Raw genomic sequence first — 20,934 nt, forward strand, 5'->3', positions numbered from 1 at the left:
AGTCTGTCATAATATTAAATATTTTTTAATTATTTATTTAATATGTAAATTGCCCTATGTGTATGGCTCCATATAACTCATTATATATCATAGTATTTGGTGGTTATTTTAAATGTACAGTTTGAGTTGAGACGAGAGTGTATCGTTTAAACCCAGGTGGATATTATTTTCAAATCACCTTGACATTAATAAAGGGGTTAGTGTGCAGCTTAATAAGGAATTAAGTTTTTAGTACAATGTAGAGGAGAGATATTCTGAGACAATTTTCAACAATTAGGTTAAATAGGCCATGTTTTTATCATTTCCTTTTAGTTTTATTTATATAGTTATTTTTGTGAGCTTTTTTATTCAGCAGCTTCTCCGTTGCAAATTTCAGTAATCTGGTTACGCTAAAAGAGTTATACTATAAAGTCCAAGATAGTTACCTCGCCACTACAAATCATCTAACACCACCTGCTTATAAATAACGCCCGCTTTAATGTTTACTTGGCGAGCTTCTATTAATTGGCAATCTATTTAGCAAATAAATGTCTCATAGACCAACATCTACTAACAAGCATATTGAAACATAGTTCAGTGTATCCCTTAAGAAAGGCAGGCTGGGAGTAACCGGATTTCTTCGGGACTAGTAAAGTAAAACAGCCGCATACTCACGCACTGCCAGCTACATGTACTGTTGAAGGAAGTTGGTACACCATGGGTCAGAGTTAATGTTATCTCGTCATTTGCCCTTCACGACAAATGGCCAAATCAGCGTGGCTTAACAGGCTTAGTGAGAAGAGTCCACATCGACATCTTCTTCATTTGGATCCCAAGATGGCTCATTGTAGCCAGTTTGCAGCAAATGTTATCACAGCTTAATTATTCTTTTGTACCCGCTTCAGAAATTATGAACGCAAAAAATCAGATTCCTTATCTGGCATTATTTTCCATGAGCAATGTTCAGGTAAAACGTATTATTTACTATCGTAAGCCTTCATGTGTTTCGTTTAAGGACTGCTCTGTAAATTTAAATCTATGATCTCTGTGTGAGAATGACTTCTATAAGAAAGAAAGGCCCTTTAACGTTTGAATCTCCTACATAGCCTCCAGACCAAGAATAATTCTTTTTCTAGTTGGAATCCCAGTGATCGATTTTCGTCTGACTCTGCGTTTCTTAGGGGAATAAGTCGCTTATAGTTTAGATGACTTGACATCATCAGGGCAAATGAATCCTTTATGCATTCAGGCACTTCTCTCCGGTATCGCAAAGTGTCAGTCACAATTTTAAAAACAGATCCTTATTTTAATTACCCATTGGTCTCCTAGAAAACACATCTTTGAGCACTTAGTGGACATTCAGAGATCTCCACGTCGAATCATGAAACATAGATAATGACAATTTAAACCACAAGTTCAAAGAGCAATAAATGTGCAGACTGTCACACATGAGTCCTTAAGTGTGTGTGTGTGAGGAGAGGAGGGTGAGGGTGGAGTCGCCATTTTCTTAGAGAGCTGGGGAGTCAGAGAGAACAGGCAAGTAACTTCAATATAAACAAGAGAAAAGAATCAGAGGTGGCCATCTTGAAACCATCGCTTAGAATTAGCCATTCTAGAACAATACTAAAAGTTAACTTAACAGTTTAAGCCCCCCTTATAGCACATCTTCTTATTAGAACTCTACTATCTCACTCTCACACCTTGTGAGATCTTATGCGGGTGTAAGTAAAGCTATCTATAGGAATTACATGGTGGAATTCAGCACTGGTCGTAGTCATCCCACTTTCTCTGTACGTACTGATTTTTCCTGTGGGTCTATCTTAAGGTGACCGATTCCTCTCCACAACTTGCAGATCGTGCACTCTGTTGCATGCCATTCTTTCATGAGGAACATACCGTATGATCGATCTCTCGACGCACGTCAAGCTAGTGTTCCACAATCTTTTTAACACTACAATTTCTATGACTTTTTTAGTCTTAATCCTCTTCTCTTAACAAATTTTGGATTGCACATAATCTATCGTAGAAATTTGGAAAAGCTCAAGATGTTTTCAGAAAAACAGCAGCCGTGATAATATTTTTGTCTTTTTATTAATAGTTATCGTACATATTGTCTTTCACCAAAACGATCAATGACTATACGCAGCAAGTAAAAGACGAAGGATAAATAAGCAGAAGGATAGAATTGAAGATAAGAGACAGAAGACAGACATTTCCTGGGGACATAGTGAAGACCACACGCCTCTCAACATGTTATACAGTATATTGTCTTCTGTAATAAGGGCGAGTCTTCATATTGGGGTACTCTTTCGCCACATTGCTTAGGCCTAAAAAAGCCATATGGAAACCACAACTATATATATATGGGAGGACAATTTAAAGTTGTGCCTTTATGCTAGTAAGTGACTGGAAGCCATACTTGGTAAACCTCTTCGTTATATCTGAAGGCCTATATCAGTGTACACGCGACATCTACTATCTAATTAGGTATATAATGGACATAAAATTGTTATCTGTATTGTGTAATATCGAACTCGGCCTTCTTTGGGCTGTGTGAAAACAGCATTGAATCGCACACCACACGCCAGTGTGTCAATCAATAGGAGCCTGCCACAGCAACAGTGCTTCATCGGCTATCGACAATGTGAAAATGGCAGATATAAAGCTCTCCTCATGGCTGCCATTAGTGATTGCAGCATATGATCACACACACACTATGAGTACAATGTTAGCATATGTACTACTATAGGCAAATGTGTTTTAAATCCAACACAGGTATTTTAACCTGCGACCACAGACGTTCACTTCGTCGCACTTCGAGCACCACAGGGTTGTGCTTTTCCTTTATAATAAACACAAGGCAATCAGTTGTTTACGCATAATAATATATAATGTTGTTGTTTTCTGCCCAAACTCCCCGCACACTCTGGCACACAGAACGGAAGAAGATTCTGGTTTGACTAATTGTGTTTTGTGCAGTGAATAGAAATACCGCAGGCACGCACTGCCCAATAACTGGGGCTTTTGTCTCGTCCCTGGGAAACCAGTGCAATAGAAATAGGAAACGGCGGGAGAGTTGGGGCGGGATGAAAGATACCACCAGCACAGGGAGAAAAGGGGAAACGGTTTTAATGGAATATAAAAACAAGATATTTGTAACAAAAATATCTCATTAGCGAAGGTCCCACCAGCGCCATTTATCAGAGTGCTGGACATGTGGCTATATCCATTGTCGGGCGATAAGGAATGTTTAAAGTTGAATGGGAGGATTGGGAGTTGTAGCAGAGGGCCAACATAGTAACGAGTGGGTAATGAGAGTTGTAGCAAGAGGGACAACACACCTGGCAATCGGGATTTAGAAAACATCTATTTCAATTATCGACACACCCTGAAGATTCACTATGTGGGCTGATTTAAGGCCCACAAAGTTGAGTTCAGTTGTAGGACAGGTGGTGATTACTATCTCGGTCCATGATGTCCAACTCCCTAATGACTTCCTTTTGTGACCAGGAGATCTTTATTGGCCCCATAGAGGGTGTGTTCACTACTTTGGCCGTGTTTTCGTAAGCCAAGACAGTAGAAAATTCCCACTCGTGAGCTGTTTAGCCCATCCTCCCTGCTGCCTGCTTGTGGGCTGCCACCCCCACCCTGCCTTAATAGACACTACCACACTCTCCCCCCTCCTTGCTAGCCTGCTTGTGGGCTGCACTTCTTTCCCACCACATGGGAATCTCCCGCAAACATAAGGGCAGGTAGGGGCAAGCCCAAACATCAGGCATCTTCTTCCCACTTTCAAAGAACATCCTCTTATTCCCATACATCAGACCTATAGAAGATATATTAATTATAATGACCACAGACACACGGGGTGCCACAATACACAGCAGCAGACTCCCCCACTCACGTCACCTTTAGAAACAGCTTGGCCCCATGGGGAGACAAATCCGAGAGTAAAAACAACACTGTGCGCCTAATTCTCTCTCTACAAACGCGGGCCTGTCCTCACGCCTAATTCTCCCACACAGGGAGCCCGCCCCCTCGTCCCTTTACCCACACCAGGGAGCCGCCTGCCCTCTCCCTTCCCACACAGGGAGCCCGGCCCCCCTCCCCTTTCCCAAACACAGGGTAAGCCCGCCCGCCCCCTCACACCCTTTACCCACACAGGGAGCCCGCATAGTCCCCTTTACCACACAGGGAGCCCGTCCGACTCACCCTTTACCCAGCACAGGGAGCCCGCCCGCACTCCCCTTTTACCCACAACAGGGAGCCCCGCCCTCCATCACCTTTACCGACCAAGGGAGCCCGTCGCCCTCCCATTTACCCCACAGGGAGCCCGCCCGCCCCGTGCTCCACCACCACCATTTACCCACACAGCGGACCCGCCACAAACACCACCCCTTTACCCCACACAGGGAGCCCGCCCTAACACACACACTACCCCCTTTACCACACACAGGGACCACCGCCGCCCTCCCTCCCCTTTACCTCACAAAGGGAACCCCCGCCCGCCTCCTCACCCTTTACCACACAGGGAGCCCGCCCGCACTCCTTTACCCACAACTTTGCCAGGGAAGCCCGCCGCCCTCCCCTTTTACCCCACACAGGGAAGCCCGCCCGCCCTCTCCTTTACCCACACAGGACCCGCCCTGCCCTCCCCTTTACCCAACAGGCGAGCCCCCCGCCCGCCTCAGCCCTTACCCACACAGGGAGCCGCGCCATCACCCCACAGTTTCCCTTTACCTCACACCAGTGGAGCCCGCCCGCGGTCAAAATACTGGTCCCAATAATCCTTTTTTCCAGGGGCATACAGAACATTATCGAAAAGTGCTTTAAATATGGGAACCCTCCCCTTATCCCAGCACCCAACCATAACCACCAGGCAATAAACTACACACAACAGCTTCTTTGTGTCAGATAAATTCTGTGAGTAAGTAGAGCACAAGACTTTAATTGATGGAATAACATTGGCTTTTTCGATGACCCAACGAGGAAGAGCACACAAAAACCTTGTAAAGCTTGGTTCTAAATATCTGACTTGTTCACACGCAGGGAAAATTCCTTCCTTGACCCATTCGACCTCTATGTAACTAAGAGAGGGCTTAACTGGCGATAGACTGGCACTTTTTGCTCCCAGGATCAATGCTCCATAATTAAAGAAGGGAAGCAGGGTGAGGGACACAGAAAGAAATTTGGCAGCATACACATGAGCTCCATTAAGCTTCTAAGTGAACACTGCATTCCTCTTCATTCCATTGGATCCCGGATTTTGCAGTTTGAGGGATGGAATGAAAAGCAATGCAGGGTCTGCCGAGTGGCTTAAGGGTGCTTCTATGTATGAAACCATCTTTTAGATGTAAGGGGGGGCACTGCTGTTGGAATTGTGGTGGAAGGAAGGGAAACAGAAGGGAATATGGCAGCATATACATGAGCGCCATTAAGCTGCTAGATGAACGTTGCATTCCTTTCAATTCCATCCCATGTAGCCTGCAGACCCGGCTTCTACAACCCAAGGATGGAGTTAAAAGCAATGCAGAATCCACAGAGCGGCTTAAGTGTGCTCCCGTATATAAAACCATATTTTGGATGAAGGGAGGAGCACCGCTGGTGAAGCTGCGGCGTAAGGAAGGGAAACAAAAGAGAATATGACAACATACACATAAGTACCTTTAAGCAGAAAGGTGAATGCTGCATTCCTCTGCATTCTTTTAGACCCCCTGCAGCCTCCAGACCCGGCTTTGCAGTCTGCAGAGGGATTGAGTGAAAAGGAATGCAGGGTCTACCGAGTGGCATAAAGGTGCTTGCGTGTGTTTAACCATATTCTTGTCTCCAGTATGGTACTGCTTGTCCCTTCTGGCAGCTGTGACTCAGATGTGTGTGTGTGTGCGTGTATGTAAATATGTATGGGGGTCATGTCAGTGGGACGAAAGTGTGTTGTCCATAATCTCAGTGGGTGTCTGTGTGCGTATGTGGATATGTGTTTGCACGTGTGCCATTACAAAATTTACAGCATCTTTGTGTGTTCCGTGCTGTTCTTCTCGTGGCTGCGACTGCCTCTGCTGCTGTTGACTCGGCTCTACATTTGGGATCATTTGCCGAAGCCTCTATCTTTGGTCTTTTTGCCAATTTGTTGGACTGACTGGCTGGCTCTTTTGCTCCTGCCTCTTTATTTGGCCTTTTAGCTGATGTTTTTACTGGGCTTCTGGCTGGCTCCTTGGCTCCTGACTCTTCACATGGCTTTTTTGCAGATGTTTCACGTGGCTGCTTGGCTGGCTCCTTGGCTCCTGTTCTTCTTCTCTGGTTGGTGGGGGGAGAAGGAAACTTGGGAAATACCTCAGGAAAGACTCCTGGCATAAGCTGGTGTAAAAATTCTTTGTTGGCTGATGCCAGGAGTAAAGTTTTCCTGAGGCATTTCTGCACAATGTCACTTGGATGGTCGCTTGGCAACTCCACTAATAAGTTGTATCCAAGGATGTGTTCAGCAGCTTTAAGGCAGCACTGAGCCATTAAAGATGGTAAATAAGTATGAAATTCATACTTCATCATGGTCAGTGCTGCAATGCCCCTGGCAGCTGTAAGAGCATTGGCTACTCTAGTGATGTTGTCATAAAAAAACATCTCCACGGATACACTCATTAAGGTGAAGTGCTCCAGAAAAAAGTCTACGGTGGGTTGGTGCAGGCGACACTCCAGTCGGTACAGCATCATATCCTCCACAAATGCCAAGACTCTTGGTGAGTAAAGAGTTTCACCAAAGACCTCCAGAAACTCTTCTGCGTTGGGTGGATTGTCTTCCATGATCTTTATGGCCAGATATAAACTAGTGGCCCCCACTGGTTTCAGGATGCCAGGTTTCAGTTGCCTTCCAGAGATGTACCTTGCCATGTATTTAACAGCAAGGCACAAGGTGGAGAAGTCCAGTGAAAAGTGTCTGTGCACTTTGATTAAAATGGTGATGATTTCCCGCCAAACACTTTCCGCAATGGTGGTCTGCTTCGTGAGAATCCCCGATGTTTGGAATTTCTCTTCTAGGGCTTTATAGAACAGGTAGCTCTCTTCCCCGTAGTCCTCAAAGATGTCCAGTTCTCCATCGATGTTCCTGAGGGTGTTCCATTGGTCTTGTATAGGAACTGACTCCTCCGCTGCAGGTTGGCAGGTCACGCGCTCATCTCTGTTCTTTTTGGCGCTTCCACGACTCCTCTCCTCTCTCTTGCGCTTTTTTGGGTTTGAAATCCCCATGTTTGTCGCTGTCTCTAGACATGGCAAATGTAGGTAATTAAACAGAAAGTAGTTTTTCTCACAAAGCTAGTAACATCTACTTGCATAAAGTAAGTCTTAGTGAATCAATCACTAGTTAATGAGACAATATCCTCCAAGGTTCTGTTGTATGTGACAAGCCCATCTACTATTCATCTCCCAATTTTATTTCCAAACTGCTATGTGGTTGTTAGGGCAATTAAGCCCTAGCAACCGGACAGGAGCTTCAACTCTGGGAGTGACCAGACAAAATATTAAAACTTAAGCACCCATAGCATTTTGTATTCACGTGCCCCCCCTGCAGGTAAGCTACAAAGTACAAATCACCCTGGTTTATCTGACCTCATCAAAACTGTGTACAAAACAATCTCAAACATGATGCTGTGAATTAAATAATCTTCTTACACATAGGGGCACATTACTTAGCTCGAGTGACGGAAATAGAATATAAAAATACTTCGAATTTATCAAGTTATTTTTTGGCCTACTATTGAGCATACAAATTCGGCTACTTTGACCTTCGACCTACATACTTTGAATCCGAACGATTCTAACTAAAAATTGTTTCGACTATTTGACCATTCGGTAGTCAAAGTACTGTCTCTAATAAAAAACTTCGACCACCTACTTAGCCACTAAAACCCACCGAGGCATCAATGTTAGCCTATGGGGAAGGTTCCCATACGCTTTCCTAGCTTTATTTGATCGAAGGAAAATCGTTCGAATCGATCAAATGATTTTTTCCTTCCATCATACGAACGAAGGGAAATGCGGTAAATCCTTCGACTTCCATATTCAAGTTGAAGGATTTTACTTTGACGTCGAATATCGAGTTTTAATTAACCCTCGATATTCGACCCTCAGTAAATGTGCCCCCTAGTGTGACCTTCCATTCCCATGGGATTCTGCAAATTGTCAGTAAGTAATCAAGAAATGAGTCAATTTGTAAAGTCTTTCTAATTCCGATGTCCCTTTCAATGTTGTAATTCTGCCCCCTAGATGGCCAGTTAGAGGGCCAGTCTGACCAGCAGAAAACTACCCTGGGAAGGTGCGCTTTACTATGACCAGCAATGGCCTGGGAAAGAGATGTGTGACCTTACATATTGCTCCCCCTTGAATTTTAGGGCAGGTTTTCTGTAAAAATAAATCATAAACTGTATAAATTGGATTTTCAGGATTACCTCTTAATAGAAGATGATGTAGTTCTTGATGATTGCCAGATGTTAAAAAAAAATGATGGCAGATGTTGAAAAAATGATGCCAGATGTTAAAAAAAAAATAAGCAAAAAAAAAAAACCAAAAAGCCGAGATGTTTTTGGCTTTTGGCTCAGAGGGGCCGGCACAAGGCCGGGGTACCCCAGAGGGTCTCCCTCTTTAGACGCTGGCTCTCCTTATATGTGTTCAGAAAAGAATGTTAAAATCTGAACTAAGGAGAAGCCAGGAAAAAACACAGTCCAAAATCGGCTGGTTGATTTGCCAAAAGGTAGCACTGTAGCAATCTGTATGGGAAGAGAACAAATTGACAGATTAGCTTCAGGATAATGCATTTAACATTTAATATTTCTTATAAAATACGGAGGAAGGTGGAGATCTGGCCATTTTACCCTAAACGTGAGCTTTGTGTCACTCCCAGCGGGTACTGGCACTCAGTTTATACAATGCAGTACCTCCCAGCAGCCAATCAGAAATGAGCATTGGTATAGAGAGAATGAATACATAGTACATAAGATCACTGGCCAGGTGCAGATTGCCCACCCCCTGCTATAGGAAACATTTACAGAATAGCAATTAAATATGATTGGAATGAATACTGCCCCTACCATGTACCCTGTTGCCCCCCACAGCCGGGACATTTGAAGGGAAGCACATGAGACATGAAAGGAAAAGACATTGCTATGTATTCCGTTAAATTCATGTAAGGTTGGTATATCAGAACAGGTTAGATACCCAGGGGCAGAGGGGGCAAAACTGTAAGGAGCCTGTTAATACTGGTCATACAAAGTATTTATAGTGAGGCACAGGGGTCCCCAAATGTCATCTGTTTATGGGCTTCAATTGGGAAAAAGTGTATATTTGCTGTCAGCCCCTAAATCTCTTATAGGGATTGTACATTCACCACTCTACCAACCAACGGACTAAACCAACTGTCAAACCCTGGGTCTGCGTCTCCCAACCAGCACTAAGAGTAAAGGCATTGTCCAATTTAGTGCGAAATTCACTAAAATCAGTAACATGATCAATATCTGTTAGTCTGGGGGGCATCACCCAACTGTTTCCCCTCTTTTTTCACTAAAATAAGCATCTCTCAGAGGGAATATACACTTACCACAATTAAAACCAAAGGACTAAACCAACTGACAAATCCCTAGTTGTAAAGTCACCTTTCTTATATGACACCCTGCTGTATGTCCCCCACTCATTAGCTTCCCCCCCAATTATCCCCATGTGACTCTGCTACCCACCCCTAGTTCCAGATTTGGATAAATGGAGCGTGTATTTAGCTACAGTGTTGGTACTTAATAGCAGGGCAGATACCCAGGGGCAGAGGGGCAAAACTCTAAGGAGCCTGTCAATACTGGGAACAGAAATGATCCACAGGGGTCCCCAAATATCATTTTCTTAAGGGGTTGCTATAGAAAAGGTGTATATTTATGTCAGCCCTGCATAACTTCCAAATCCTGGCTCTGTGTCTCCCAACCAGTGCTGAGATTAAAGGTATCTCCAAACCCCATTTTAGGGGATAGTTCTCCAAATTCACTAAAATCAGTGAGAAGAGCAACATCTGCTAGACTGAGGGCATCACCCAACTATTTCCCCTCTTTTTTTAAACTAAATTAAAGGATTATTTGGCAAAAAACTCTCAGAGAGAATTTACACTTACCTCTCACCCCAGTATCAACCAACGGACTGATCCAACTGTCAAAATCCCTAGGTATGAAGTCACCTCTGTCCCTTGCTCTTAAAGGGAAAGTGTACCCTGTTGATGAGTAAGGTTTATATGGCATTTATTTCCACTTAGATGTGCAGTACATACATAGCTTATTATGTACGCAGAGCATTTTTTTTTTGCATGTGTGGCCTATTGAGTCAGTGCAGTTACTGTGTTGCCATATCCTTTTGATCCATGAATTCATCAGCCATGGATTCAATCGCTGCTGCTGCTGCTCCTGTTATTTATGTTTTATAAAGTACTATGTGCCCTGTGGAGACCGCAAACCCCTGGGGACACAGGAATGTACAGAGGACATGGGAGAGATTAGTTTGTGAACCTTCCTTCATGTGCCATCTTGGATCACAGTGATAGAATCAGTGTTTGGGTGAAAGATGGCACATAAAGGAAGGTTCACAGAATTGCATTAAAGGTGATTTGGGAAGGGATAAAGTCTGAGGAGGCCAAGATGCTTATATAAGTAGGACTGATCCTTTTAAAATCTCATATTTTGCCCAAGTCCTGTAACCAGTGGCAACCTGTGATGCATTTCTGACTCTCATCTTTCCATATCCTTCATTTTTAATACCTTCAGAACCTATGAATCTGGGTTGGTTTTTTTCCCCTTTGACCCAAACGTAATTGACTCCATTTCTTCAATAGGCTGCTTGCAACTGCCTGGTGGGGGAATCATTGGTCGTCAAGGTTTCAGATTTCGGGATGGCCAGGTAAGTGCAAATAATTTCAGCTTCAGAAGCCACAATAAAGAAACAATTTCAAACTCCAACATAAATGACTATTAAGCAGTGGTTGTCATTCTTTATTAATACAAGCCTCACCTGAAGGTCCATCCTCTGGCCAGGGCCTCCTTTAGCTCATGAAATGGGTACAGGAATAGGAAAATATTGGTGTATCCTGATTTCATTATATCATGGTTTCAAAAATATGAAGTGAAGTGTTGGTCAGTGCTTAGCCCAGCTAAGCTCTTTCTTTTCTCTCTCATTTAGGAGTGTTCGTGTGGGAAGTGTTCAGCAAGAGTGAAATTCCATTTGAACATTGTTTTCAACTCTGAGGCTGTGGATAAAATCTCAGCTGGACTGAGGCTCTTCAGACCCAAGATGTCTCCCGAAAGAGTGTACATGCTGATGAACAACTGCTGCTAAGAGGTACGAGGGATTAGGTTTATGTACACTTTTAACATAATGAAAAAACGCAGTCCTGGATATTCTGCTCCAATACAGAGAACTACTGTCAGAATAATTATATGTATATTCTAATATGAATGCAGCATCCTTCTATGTGATTACAATCCATGAACAGACTGTAGCAGCAGGTACTGATATATAAGGACACGTTAATGTTGTGTATAATTGTTGTTATTGCCCTAGGCAACAAGCTGGGCAGTCAGAAAGGGGGGAACACGTGCGTCTGCTGATGCCCTCACCTACGCCCAGCGAGGATCCACAAACTGGGTCTTCATGGGACAATTTCCTGCAGAGCCTCCAGCTGGTCCCACGTCGCAGAAGATGGATCTGCTGCCTGTAACCCCCCAGGTTAGTGTTAATGCACACATTTTACACATTACGTACACATTACGTATTACACATTAATACACACTTACACTTACACACACTCACATACATTTTAGTGAGGCAAGATGTTCTCCAGGATTGTTGCTGTAACTGTGGGATGGCGTTATTTCACCGTATTCTTCCAAATTGTGTGTGTGTGTGTATATATATATATATATATATATATATATATATATATATATATATATATATATATATATATATATGTGTACCAAAGTACCACTGATCTTTAGATTCTTCATAATTTTCCTATTCAGCCACAGTACACAGGATTTGTTTTTTCTCTGGGCCAACACTCCTTTCTATGCAATTATATTTATACACATTGGTATTGTCTTTTCACAAGACAGCACTTATAGTCTTTATAAATAGAGTTTTGTCTGTCCAAAAACTTTGTGTCCATGCAAAGTATTTTTCTTTTTTGAGTGGGAATCACATTAAATAGCATAAACCGCCAATATCCCTTTAATCTTTGGAGTTAGTCACTTTACTATATAAGCAAGGTCCTCTGTCTCCACCCAATGGCAGTTTATCAAATGACATAGTTTGTATCCAATTATTTATTTGCCAGCGATTTACTTTCATATGCAAAAGTATTGGGAACAAAGCAAATAGTATTGTTAGCTGAGCAGTCTACTGGGCAACCCTTCAGAGCAATGGGCAGCACCACCATGTTGCTCTTTCAGCCTATGGGGCTCCATATTATTTACATATGCAATATTAATCACTTACTCAGACATTAATGTTGAGTAAGGGGTGAAATGTAGAATAATAATAGGGTCAATGGAAATATACAGAGAGTAAAGTCACAGAGAAGAAGTAGATATCCTTTTGTGCCTGTCAGTAATATTAAAAAGATAAGGCAGAACAATGAGAGAATCAGACACATTGGGGCTCATTTATCTGCACCTGGGCAGTAACCCATAGCAACCAAACAGTTAATTTGCATTTTCAACAGTTGCAGTTAGTGCTGTGATTTACTGGCCACATGCAAATGAAACCCGTTGTTCAAATGAGCCCCAGTGACTGTTAAAGTCCCAGAATGGGGGTTATTTATAAACACTGGGCAAATTTGCACCTGGGCAGTAACCCATAGCAACCAATCAGTGATTATCTTTTTTTTAGCCAGCTGTAGGGTGAACACTGAAAGCATTAATCTGATTGGTTGCTATGGGTTACTGCCCAGGTGCAAATTTGCCCAGTGTTTATAAATAACCCCCAATACGTATAAAGAGAGAATATTCCAGGAGTTTTGGGTTACACTTCTAGTTGTGCCAGTGAATAAGACCTACAGAATTCTCTGTTTCAATTAATTTGTGTGGAGTTTCACGATCAGTGTATCAGCTTTTTTCAATTTCTGATATCCTTATTATATTACATTGGGGAAACATTATTCTCTCTCTCTCTCTCCCAGGAAGAAAGATAAAGTTTCTAGGAATAGAGAAGATTATACACAAAATACAGTATATGCAAATCTACCCATAATGGTTTTCTGACGGTGAATTGCTTTATTGTCAGTGGGAAAGCATTTCGGGGATATCTGTCATCCGTGGTAGAGAATATTTAAACATAGGTGACAAATCTCCCAGTGTGTCCTTAGCCTAAAAGGGGATTCAGAAAAGTTATTGTTTGGTAATTACCATTTTCTACCACTAGGGTGTAGGGTTGGGTTTGATAAATGTTAGCTGTGTATATATAAATAAATATATATATATTTATATATATATATATATATATATATATATATATATATATATATATATATATATTGATTGGCCACTAGAGAGTAGTGAAACACATAAGAAGGGGTGGAGTTAAGAAAAATATAAAAGGAGAAAAACCACAGGAGGAACATCTATTGAAGAAGCCACTTTGCAGGAGAAACACTGGCGGGACCCAAGTGAGTAGGAAGTGTGAGTAGCAGTTAGAATAGGATTAGTTGTGTTATATACACTGTAGCAGTGTTGTGACTGATCAGGACATTGAGCATTTAATTTTCCTATAAAGGAATATAAGTCCTCTACAGGTCCGGACTGAGAATTAAAATAGGCCCTGGCATTTCAGGTACACAGAGGCCGAAACAGCCCCCCACCAGTCCACTAAATACTGACTTTCTATGGGACCTTATAGCTGCCCCTCTGGCATTTGCCAGAACCCACAGATTGTCTGTCCCTCTAAGAGGCTGAGTCCAGAACAAGGAATGGGGTGACAGGTCTCCTTAGCACATCTCAGTGGTTTATTCTCAGTGGTTGGCAGTACTGTAACTGTGGGTTAGTGTGTATAATAAGTAACACTTTTATCAGTGGTTTGGACAGTGGGGTAGTGTGTTTAGTAAGGCACAATTATTTCAGTAGTTGGGACTGTAAGTGTTGGTTATTATTATTGTTATTATTTTTGGTAAGAATATATTTCTCAGGAAATGGAGCAATGGCCAAGCGAGGTGGGTGACTAAGGAAACCTTTCAGATGGACTGATAGGGGTTTAGGGCCACCCTCTCTATACAAAAAAATCCTCAGGGGAGGCCCAGTTTGCACCTGCAGTACCCCCACCCCCTACTGGTATTCCATCCTCCTTGCCACCGTATTCCAAAACCTGCAGTAAAAGAGCAAGTGGGTGGCAAATTTAAATTTGGAAGTGGTTAGGGTTGCCACCTGGCCGGTATTTTACCACCATACAGCATCCTGGGCCCACTGTGACAATAGGGCCTGCTGTATTACACACTATGGAGAATGATGAGAGGCAACTGTACAGCTGATTTAAAGCCCAGGAGGTAGAGGTACCCCAGTAGGGTTGCCGCCAGACAAGTAAAAATCATGCTTGACAAATGTTATTTATAGGGAAAAGCTAAATATATATGAAGATTGGTATTTTTCTCCAAAAAAGGTGGCAAGGCTACATTCCAGTAGAGGACTTAAAAAGATTTTGCTCTGTGGCCCGGCTAGTTATGTCCCTGAATGAGGCTACGTGCTGCTGATACAGGAGGGACACAATATTTAGGTGGAGGACTTAGGGATTGGGGGATGGAGGTGCAGGCCGACTTGCCAAAGACACCAGTATGACTTGTTCATAATATATTCACATACTGTACGGTGTCCATTTTAGGACATGCTTCTGAAATGTATTTGTGCCCCCTTCTCCCTCCCACATAACTTCCCACATTATGTTCAAAGGGGAACTGAAGCTCAACAAAGAATTAGGATAGAAATGTGTTTTGCACTTCCAGGGTAAGACTGGGCTGGCGGGGCACCTGGGAAAAAACCTGGTGGGCCCTGGCTCTTTCGGTGCCCCGCTGGCCCAGACCTGCTCCCTTCACTCAGGGCCGGATTTACCCTTCTTGCCTCCCTAGGCCCAGCTACTGTGCCCCCCCCCCCTGCATTTTCTGGAAGCGAATCTTTATCCAATCATTTATGCAAAATAAAATAACACAGACAATAAAATGGAAATAATTATGTATTAAACCATAAATAACTTTTAAATATAACCAATATGTATATTAGTAAATACAGTAAAAAAAATAACATAAATTATCTTGAAGTGTAGTCTGAGAAAATCTGAAAATTTTACGATTAACAAAGCCTTTTAGAACGAACTTTCATCTTTGCAAACTTATCAATGATGTTGTCATAAGAAAACTTTCTGACAATCTCAGCTTCAATTGCAAGTAGAGCAAAGCTGTTTAGCCTTTCTTCACTAAGAGAAGATCTCAGGTAGTTTTTCACTCTTTTTAAGCAAGAAAAGGATCTTTCAGCACAGCAGTTTGTTGCAAGTGTGCAAAGAAAAATGCGTAATGCTACATACACATTTGGGTAAATCACTTCCAGTGAGTCTTCAACAATGGTTTTCAGCAACTGAGATACAGTGATGTACAGGGCACCAATACATTTTAAATAAGAGCAGAGATGCAGGCATTCATTAGGCAGTTTGTCATCCAAGTCATTTGGGTACTGACTGCACAGATGATTTGCTTGGGCAAGCAAATCCTCATTGCTAAGCATGCTCATATTTTCAAATAAGCCAAAATGACTGTTCAGTGATTTATAAGCCTCTGCTCTCCTTCTAAACTCATGGGACAGTTTATCCAGTATAGGGAGGAAAGTATTAACCCTGAATTTATCTCTTGGGCTTAGTTGTATGTGTCCTTGGGGGCTGACATCAAATGGCAATTTTATCTTTCTTGGTCTTGCAGTAGATGAATCATAATCTTCTAGCCCAGATAATTCCTTAGCATCTCTCTCAAACCTTTCAAATTCATCCCTGGTATCTTGCACAAGTGTGGTGAGACCATCATAAAGCTTTACAACTGTACCAATGTCAATATTCACACACTGTAAGCGTTTGCTTGTAGCATTAAACCGCTCTAAAATGAAGCTCCAAAATACTGTCATGATGGCAGTCTCTAACTTTTGCAAGTTTTTGCTTAGTCCTGCAGCCTCATTTTGAGTTTTTGGTGTTTGAGAAACATCATCGTCTATTGCATCCAGTGCTTCTATGATCTCCTTTCATGATCTTCTCAGACTGAGGCATGCATCACTCCTTGTTGACCACCGCGTAGTAGATAAATTCTTAACTACTGTAGCCTTCTGCTGTAAATGAGAGATCAACATTTCCCACCTTGCAGTGGATGCAGAGAAGAAGTTGTATAGTTGTTGCAGAATGTAAAAGAAAGAAACTGCTTCCCTGCAACTTTCTGCAGCACTAGTTCCAACAAGGTTTAGCGAGTGTGCAGAGCATGGGATGTATACAGCTAGAGGATTCACCTGTTTAATTCGAGCCTGAAGACCAGAATAGGTACCTGACATGTTGCTAGCATTGTCATATGACTGTCCTCTGCAATCCATTATATCAATATGGTATTCTTTCAGAGTGTCCATGACTGCACTGAACAAATTTTCAGCTTTATGACCCACATTTGGAATGAATTTAATGAACCTTTCTTTGGGGATGCCATCATTGTTAACATAGCGAATAACGAAGGCAAGCTGGTCTGTGTGTGATACATCTGGAGTTGAATCAACACTTATTGAGTAATATTTTGCTTGCTTTGCTTCATTTATGATAACTTCTAGCACACTGGAGGCTATAACATCAATGAATTCATAACATACAGTTTTGGACAAGTATGATGTACTGCCAGAACCAGTGTTTCCATACTTCTTGAAGTGCTCAGCCAGAAAGGGGTCATGTTCAGCTATTGCTTCTAGAAGCATCAAGTAATTGCCATTGTAAGTGACCCAAATTTTTCATCTGTACCTCTGAATTGCAAACCTCGCGATGACAATGTTTTCACAGCCGTAACAACTCTTTTTAAGACATTCCTCCAGTATTCTATTTCTTGATTTTGCTTCTCAAGAAAAAGCTGGTCAACTCTGCCGCTAATTTTTGCCCTGTTTTGCATCTGCAAATAACAGTCTTTGTGAAACTTTGACTCTTCATGTTCATTTAGTCGAATGGATGCATTTTTCCAATCATTGAATCCTTCATGTGCTAACATGCCGATTCCACTATATAGATAGCAAGCTGCACAAAAAATCTTCTTACTCTTAATAGAATATACTAGCCATGGTCGTGGTATAGATTCTCCGTTTGGCCGTTCACTTTTAAACAGTGTATCAGACATACACCTGCTTTTGTCAGGATAGTGCCTGACGGATGATGAGAAGTGAGCCTCCTTGTTTTGATTGACACCATGAAAAGCTAAGAAATCTTTCAGCTTTTCATTCTGTTTATCCCAGTCAACAGGATCAGAAGAAAAGTTTAGGTTAACCTCAAAACTCTTATTTTCAAGAATCCTTGAACTTGGTGAAGAGATTTCCTCACATGGTTCTTCTTGAGTTCCTTCAGCAGTTGTCATTAAGGTTGAATTATCTGCCTGTTCTGCAGAAACATCTTCCTTGTGTGAGTATTCCTCTGTAATATCTGTTGTTCTTACATAAGATGAAGAACAAGGTGACTCAGAAGAGTCAACCTCTTCAGGTATAACATCAAGATCTACTCTACTAGCTTTCTCAAAGTAGGTCTCCATTTTTCATGTATGCTCCAGTTCATTACTTGCTTTCTAGCTTTTTCTTTGGCAAGCTTGCGATATGCAATGTCACAGCCATGTCACAGGAAAGCTAAAAGAAAATACTCAATCGGTGAATGCAACGGCCTCCTCAGAAAAGTTTCTTACATCACACAAAATTCCCCGTTGTTTTGTTTTTTATAGTAACAGTAGATAAGGGTGAAAAATACACCCATAAAGTTATAGCTATAATTTCTATTATTGGCAATGACCTAGAGAAACCATGCAACATACCCTCCCACACTGCCACGCTTCAAATCACATAAACTCGATTCAAACCACACAAACTTGATTCAAACTAATGTTAGTGATGACCTTTATTCCGAATAGAAGAAAAGAGGTTCTGGCTAAATATTCGGAAGGGGTTTGTTACAGTGAGAGCTGTGATGATGTGGAATTGTCTCCCTGAATCAGTGGTACAGGCTGATACATTAAATAGGTATAAGAAGGGGTTGGATGGTGTTTAGCAAGTAAGGGAATACAGAACGGTTTATGGAAGATAGCTCAAAGTAGTAAGTTGATCCAGGGACTGGTCCCATTGCATCTTGGAGTCAAGAAGGATTTTCCCCCTCTTTCAGAGGCTTAAAGGGGTAGTAAACCCGGTAGTAAACCCTGCTGCACTGCACTGATCAACCAAACTTTGTTGCTGGACTACAAATCCCAGAATAATGTAACACAGGCCCGGACTGACAATTTGCAGAGTTGGGCAAATGCCCGTGGGGCCGCTCTATACTTTGTTAAGTGGGCCGCTCCGAGTCCAGAGTGATAATTCTAATTAGAAACGCCCTTTGGAGGAAATCCGGCAGGCTCTAGGACCGCTCCTCCTCCCTATTTCCCACTGTGGCTTGGCCCCTCCCACTCCTCTTCTCCTGCTGCTGATGCTGACGTGCTGTGTGTGTCCCAGCACGCTCAGCATGGAGTACATAGTGGAGTAACTAATGTGGGGGCCTCCAGCCCTGAAGTGCTCCACCACCCACTGCCACCGCTGCTCATGATTTAGGTGAAGGGCCTGCGTTCTGCTGTGGAACGCATGGCCATCTTGCATTTAGTTTTTTACCAGCCTAGGGATCATGGCTTGGTCTAATCAGCCAAAATGCCCCTTCCCAGCTCTTTTATGATCTGCTTGGAGACAGCTAGGGACAGACTGAGCCTCACATCAGCCCAGAGGGACCTGGAGAAGCCCCTGCCAGATGGAGACTCAGCTCAGGTACAAGAGGGGAAAGGGTCTGTATAGGGAATGGTGGGAGTTGTAGTACAATAAATCATCCCTCTTTGTACACCACTCAAAAAAACTCTGACAGTGAGGGACACAGTGTATCTCTGCATGTGCCTCTGTTTGTCCACTGTCACTGCTGGGGGGTATGTGTAGGGTTGCACCTTTTCTGGAAAAAATATTGCCTTCCTATATATTTATCTTTATTCCCTATTAATAACATTGGATCATCACTGACCTTCCTATATATTTATCTTTATTCCCTATTAATAACATTGGATCATCACTGACCTTCCTATATATTTATCTTTATTCCCTATTAATAACATTGGGATCACTGGCCTTCCTATATATTTATCTTTATTCCCTATTAATAACATTGGGATCACTGACCTTCCTATATATCTATCTTTATTCCCTATTAATAACATTGAAATCACTGGCCTTCCTATATATTTATCTTTATTCCCTATTAATAACATTGGGATCACTGGCCTTCCTATATATTTATCTTTTTTCCCTATTAATAACATTGGGATCACTGACCTTCCTATATATTTATCTTTATTCCCTATTAATAACATTGGGATCAACCATTATTTTTACCAGCCAGGCCTGTAAAATACCGGCAACCCTATGTATGTGTGTGTTAAAACCAACATCTGTGGCTGGCTGAGTGTTGCACTTCTGTGGGTTATTCCTGAGGAACCAGCCACTTACAACACTGACTGACATGAGAATAATAACTAGAGTCCTTACACGCCTGCATGCTGTTACACACTCACCTATTACATGCAAATTTGACAAACCATATGCACATCTAATGTTACACATTTGTATACAGCCACACGTTAACCCCCTATTACAGGTGCACCCCATCTGCATTCAACCGTGTTGCACAATTACTGCATACCTATGTAGTCACACAGACACATATACAGTGTTACACACTCACCGCACTGTTTATATACATATTCCTTGTTATATAATTACCCTGCACATCTATATTCTTACTTACCCCCTACTGTAAATGATAAGGATATTAGAAGTCACTGAGGGGTTATGTGACCATATAAAGGCACAAGGCTACAGGCTGAGTTATACATGGAACTCTGAGTATCACTCATGTATTATAAGGGATAATGTACCCCCTACTGTAAATTATAAGGATATTAGAAGTCACTGAGGGGTTGTTCTGTGACCATATAAAGGCACAAGGCTGCAGGCTGAGTTATACAGGGAACTCTGAGTATCACTTATGTATTATAAGGGATAATGTACCCCCTACTGTAAATGATAAGGATATTAGAAGTCACTGAGGGGGTTCTATGGCCATATAAAGGCACAAGGCTGCAGGCTGAGTTATACAGGGAACTCTGAGTATCACTTATGTATTATAATGGATAATGTACCCCCTACTGTAAATGATAAGGATATTAGAAGTTACTGACGGGGTTGTTCTGTGACCATATAAAGGAACAAGGCTGCAGGCTGAGTTATACAGGGAACTCGGAGTATCATCATGTATTATAAGGGATAATGTACCCCCTACTGTAAAGGATAAGGATATTAGAAGTCACTGACCCAGGCATTTATGATTCATTTATCGTGAGTGCCGGTATTTTGCCTGTCAATTGTGCTCCAGTGGGCAGTGGCAGTATCAGTTAAATATTAATTATAGGGGGGCGGAGCTAGGATGTGAATCAGGGCAGACGCACAGAGCTAGAGCTCCCGTATCAGCATTGATCCTGACCCAATCCTTGCTCATAATACTGACCCAAATCCGACCTAAGAAGTCCTGGTGGACAACGGACACTCCATGATGCCATATAAAAGCACGGCGAAGTCCAGATCGGAGAATATCCAGAAACTATTTGGCAAACCGCACCGCCAAGATGGCGGCGGG

At 42.2% G+C, this 20,934-nt stretch overlaps 1 pseudogene; it reads right to left on the bottom strand.

Moving 5' to 3' along the window:
- Nucleotides 1-15,320: 15,320 nt before the first annotated feature.
- LOC121397071 lies at nt 15,321-17,776 on the bottom strand (annotated as a pseudogene).
- Nucleotides 17,777-20,934: the final 3,158 nt, after the last annotated feature.

The sequence above is a fragment of the Xenopus laevis genome, chromosome 8L, assembly GCF_017654675.1.
Source record: "Xenopus laevis strain J_2021 chromosome 8L, Xenopus_laevis_v10.1, whole genome shotgun sequence".
Lineage (NCBI taxonomy): Eukaryota > Metazoa > Chordata > Amphibia > Anura > Pipidae > Xenopus > Xenopus laevis.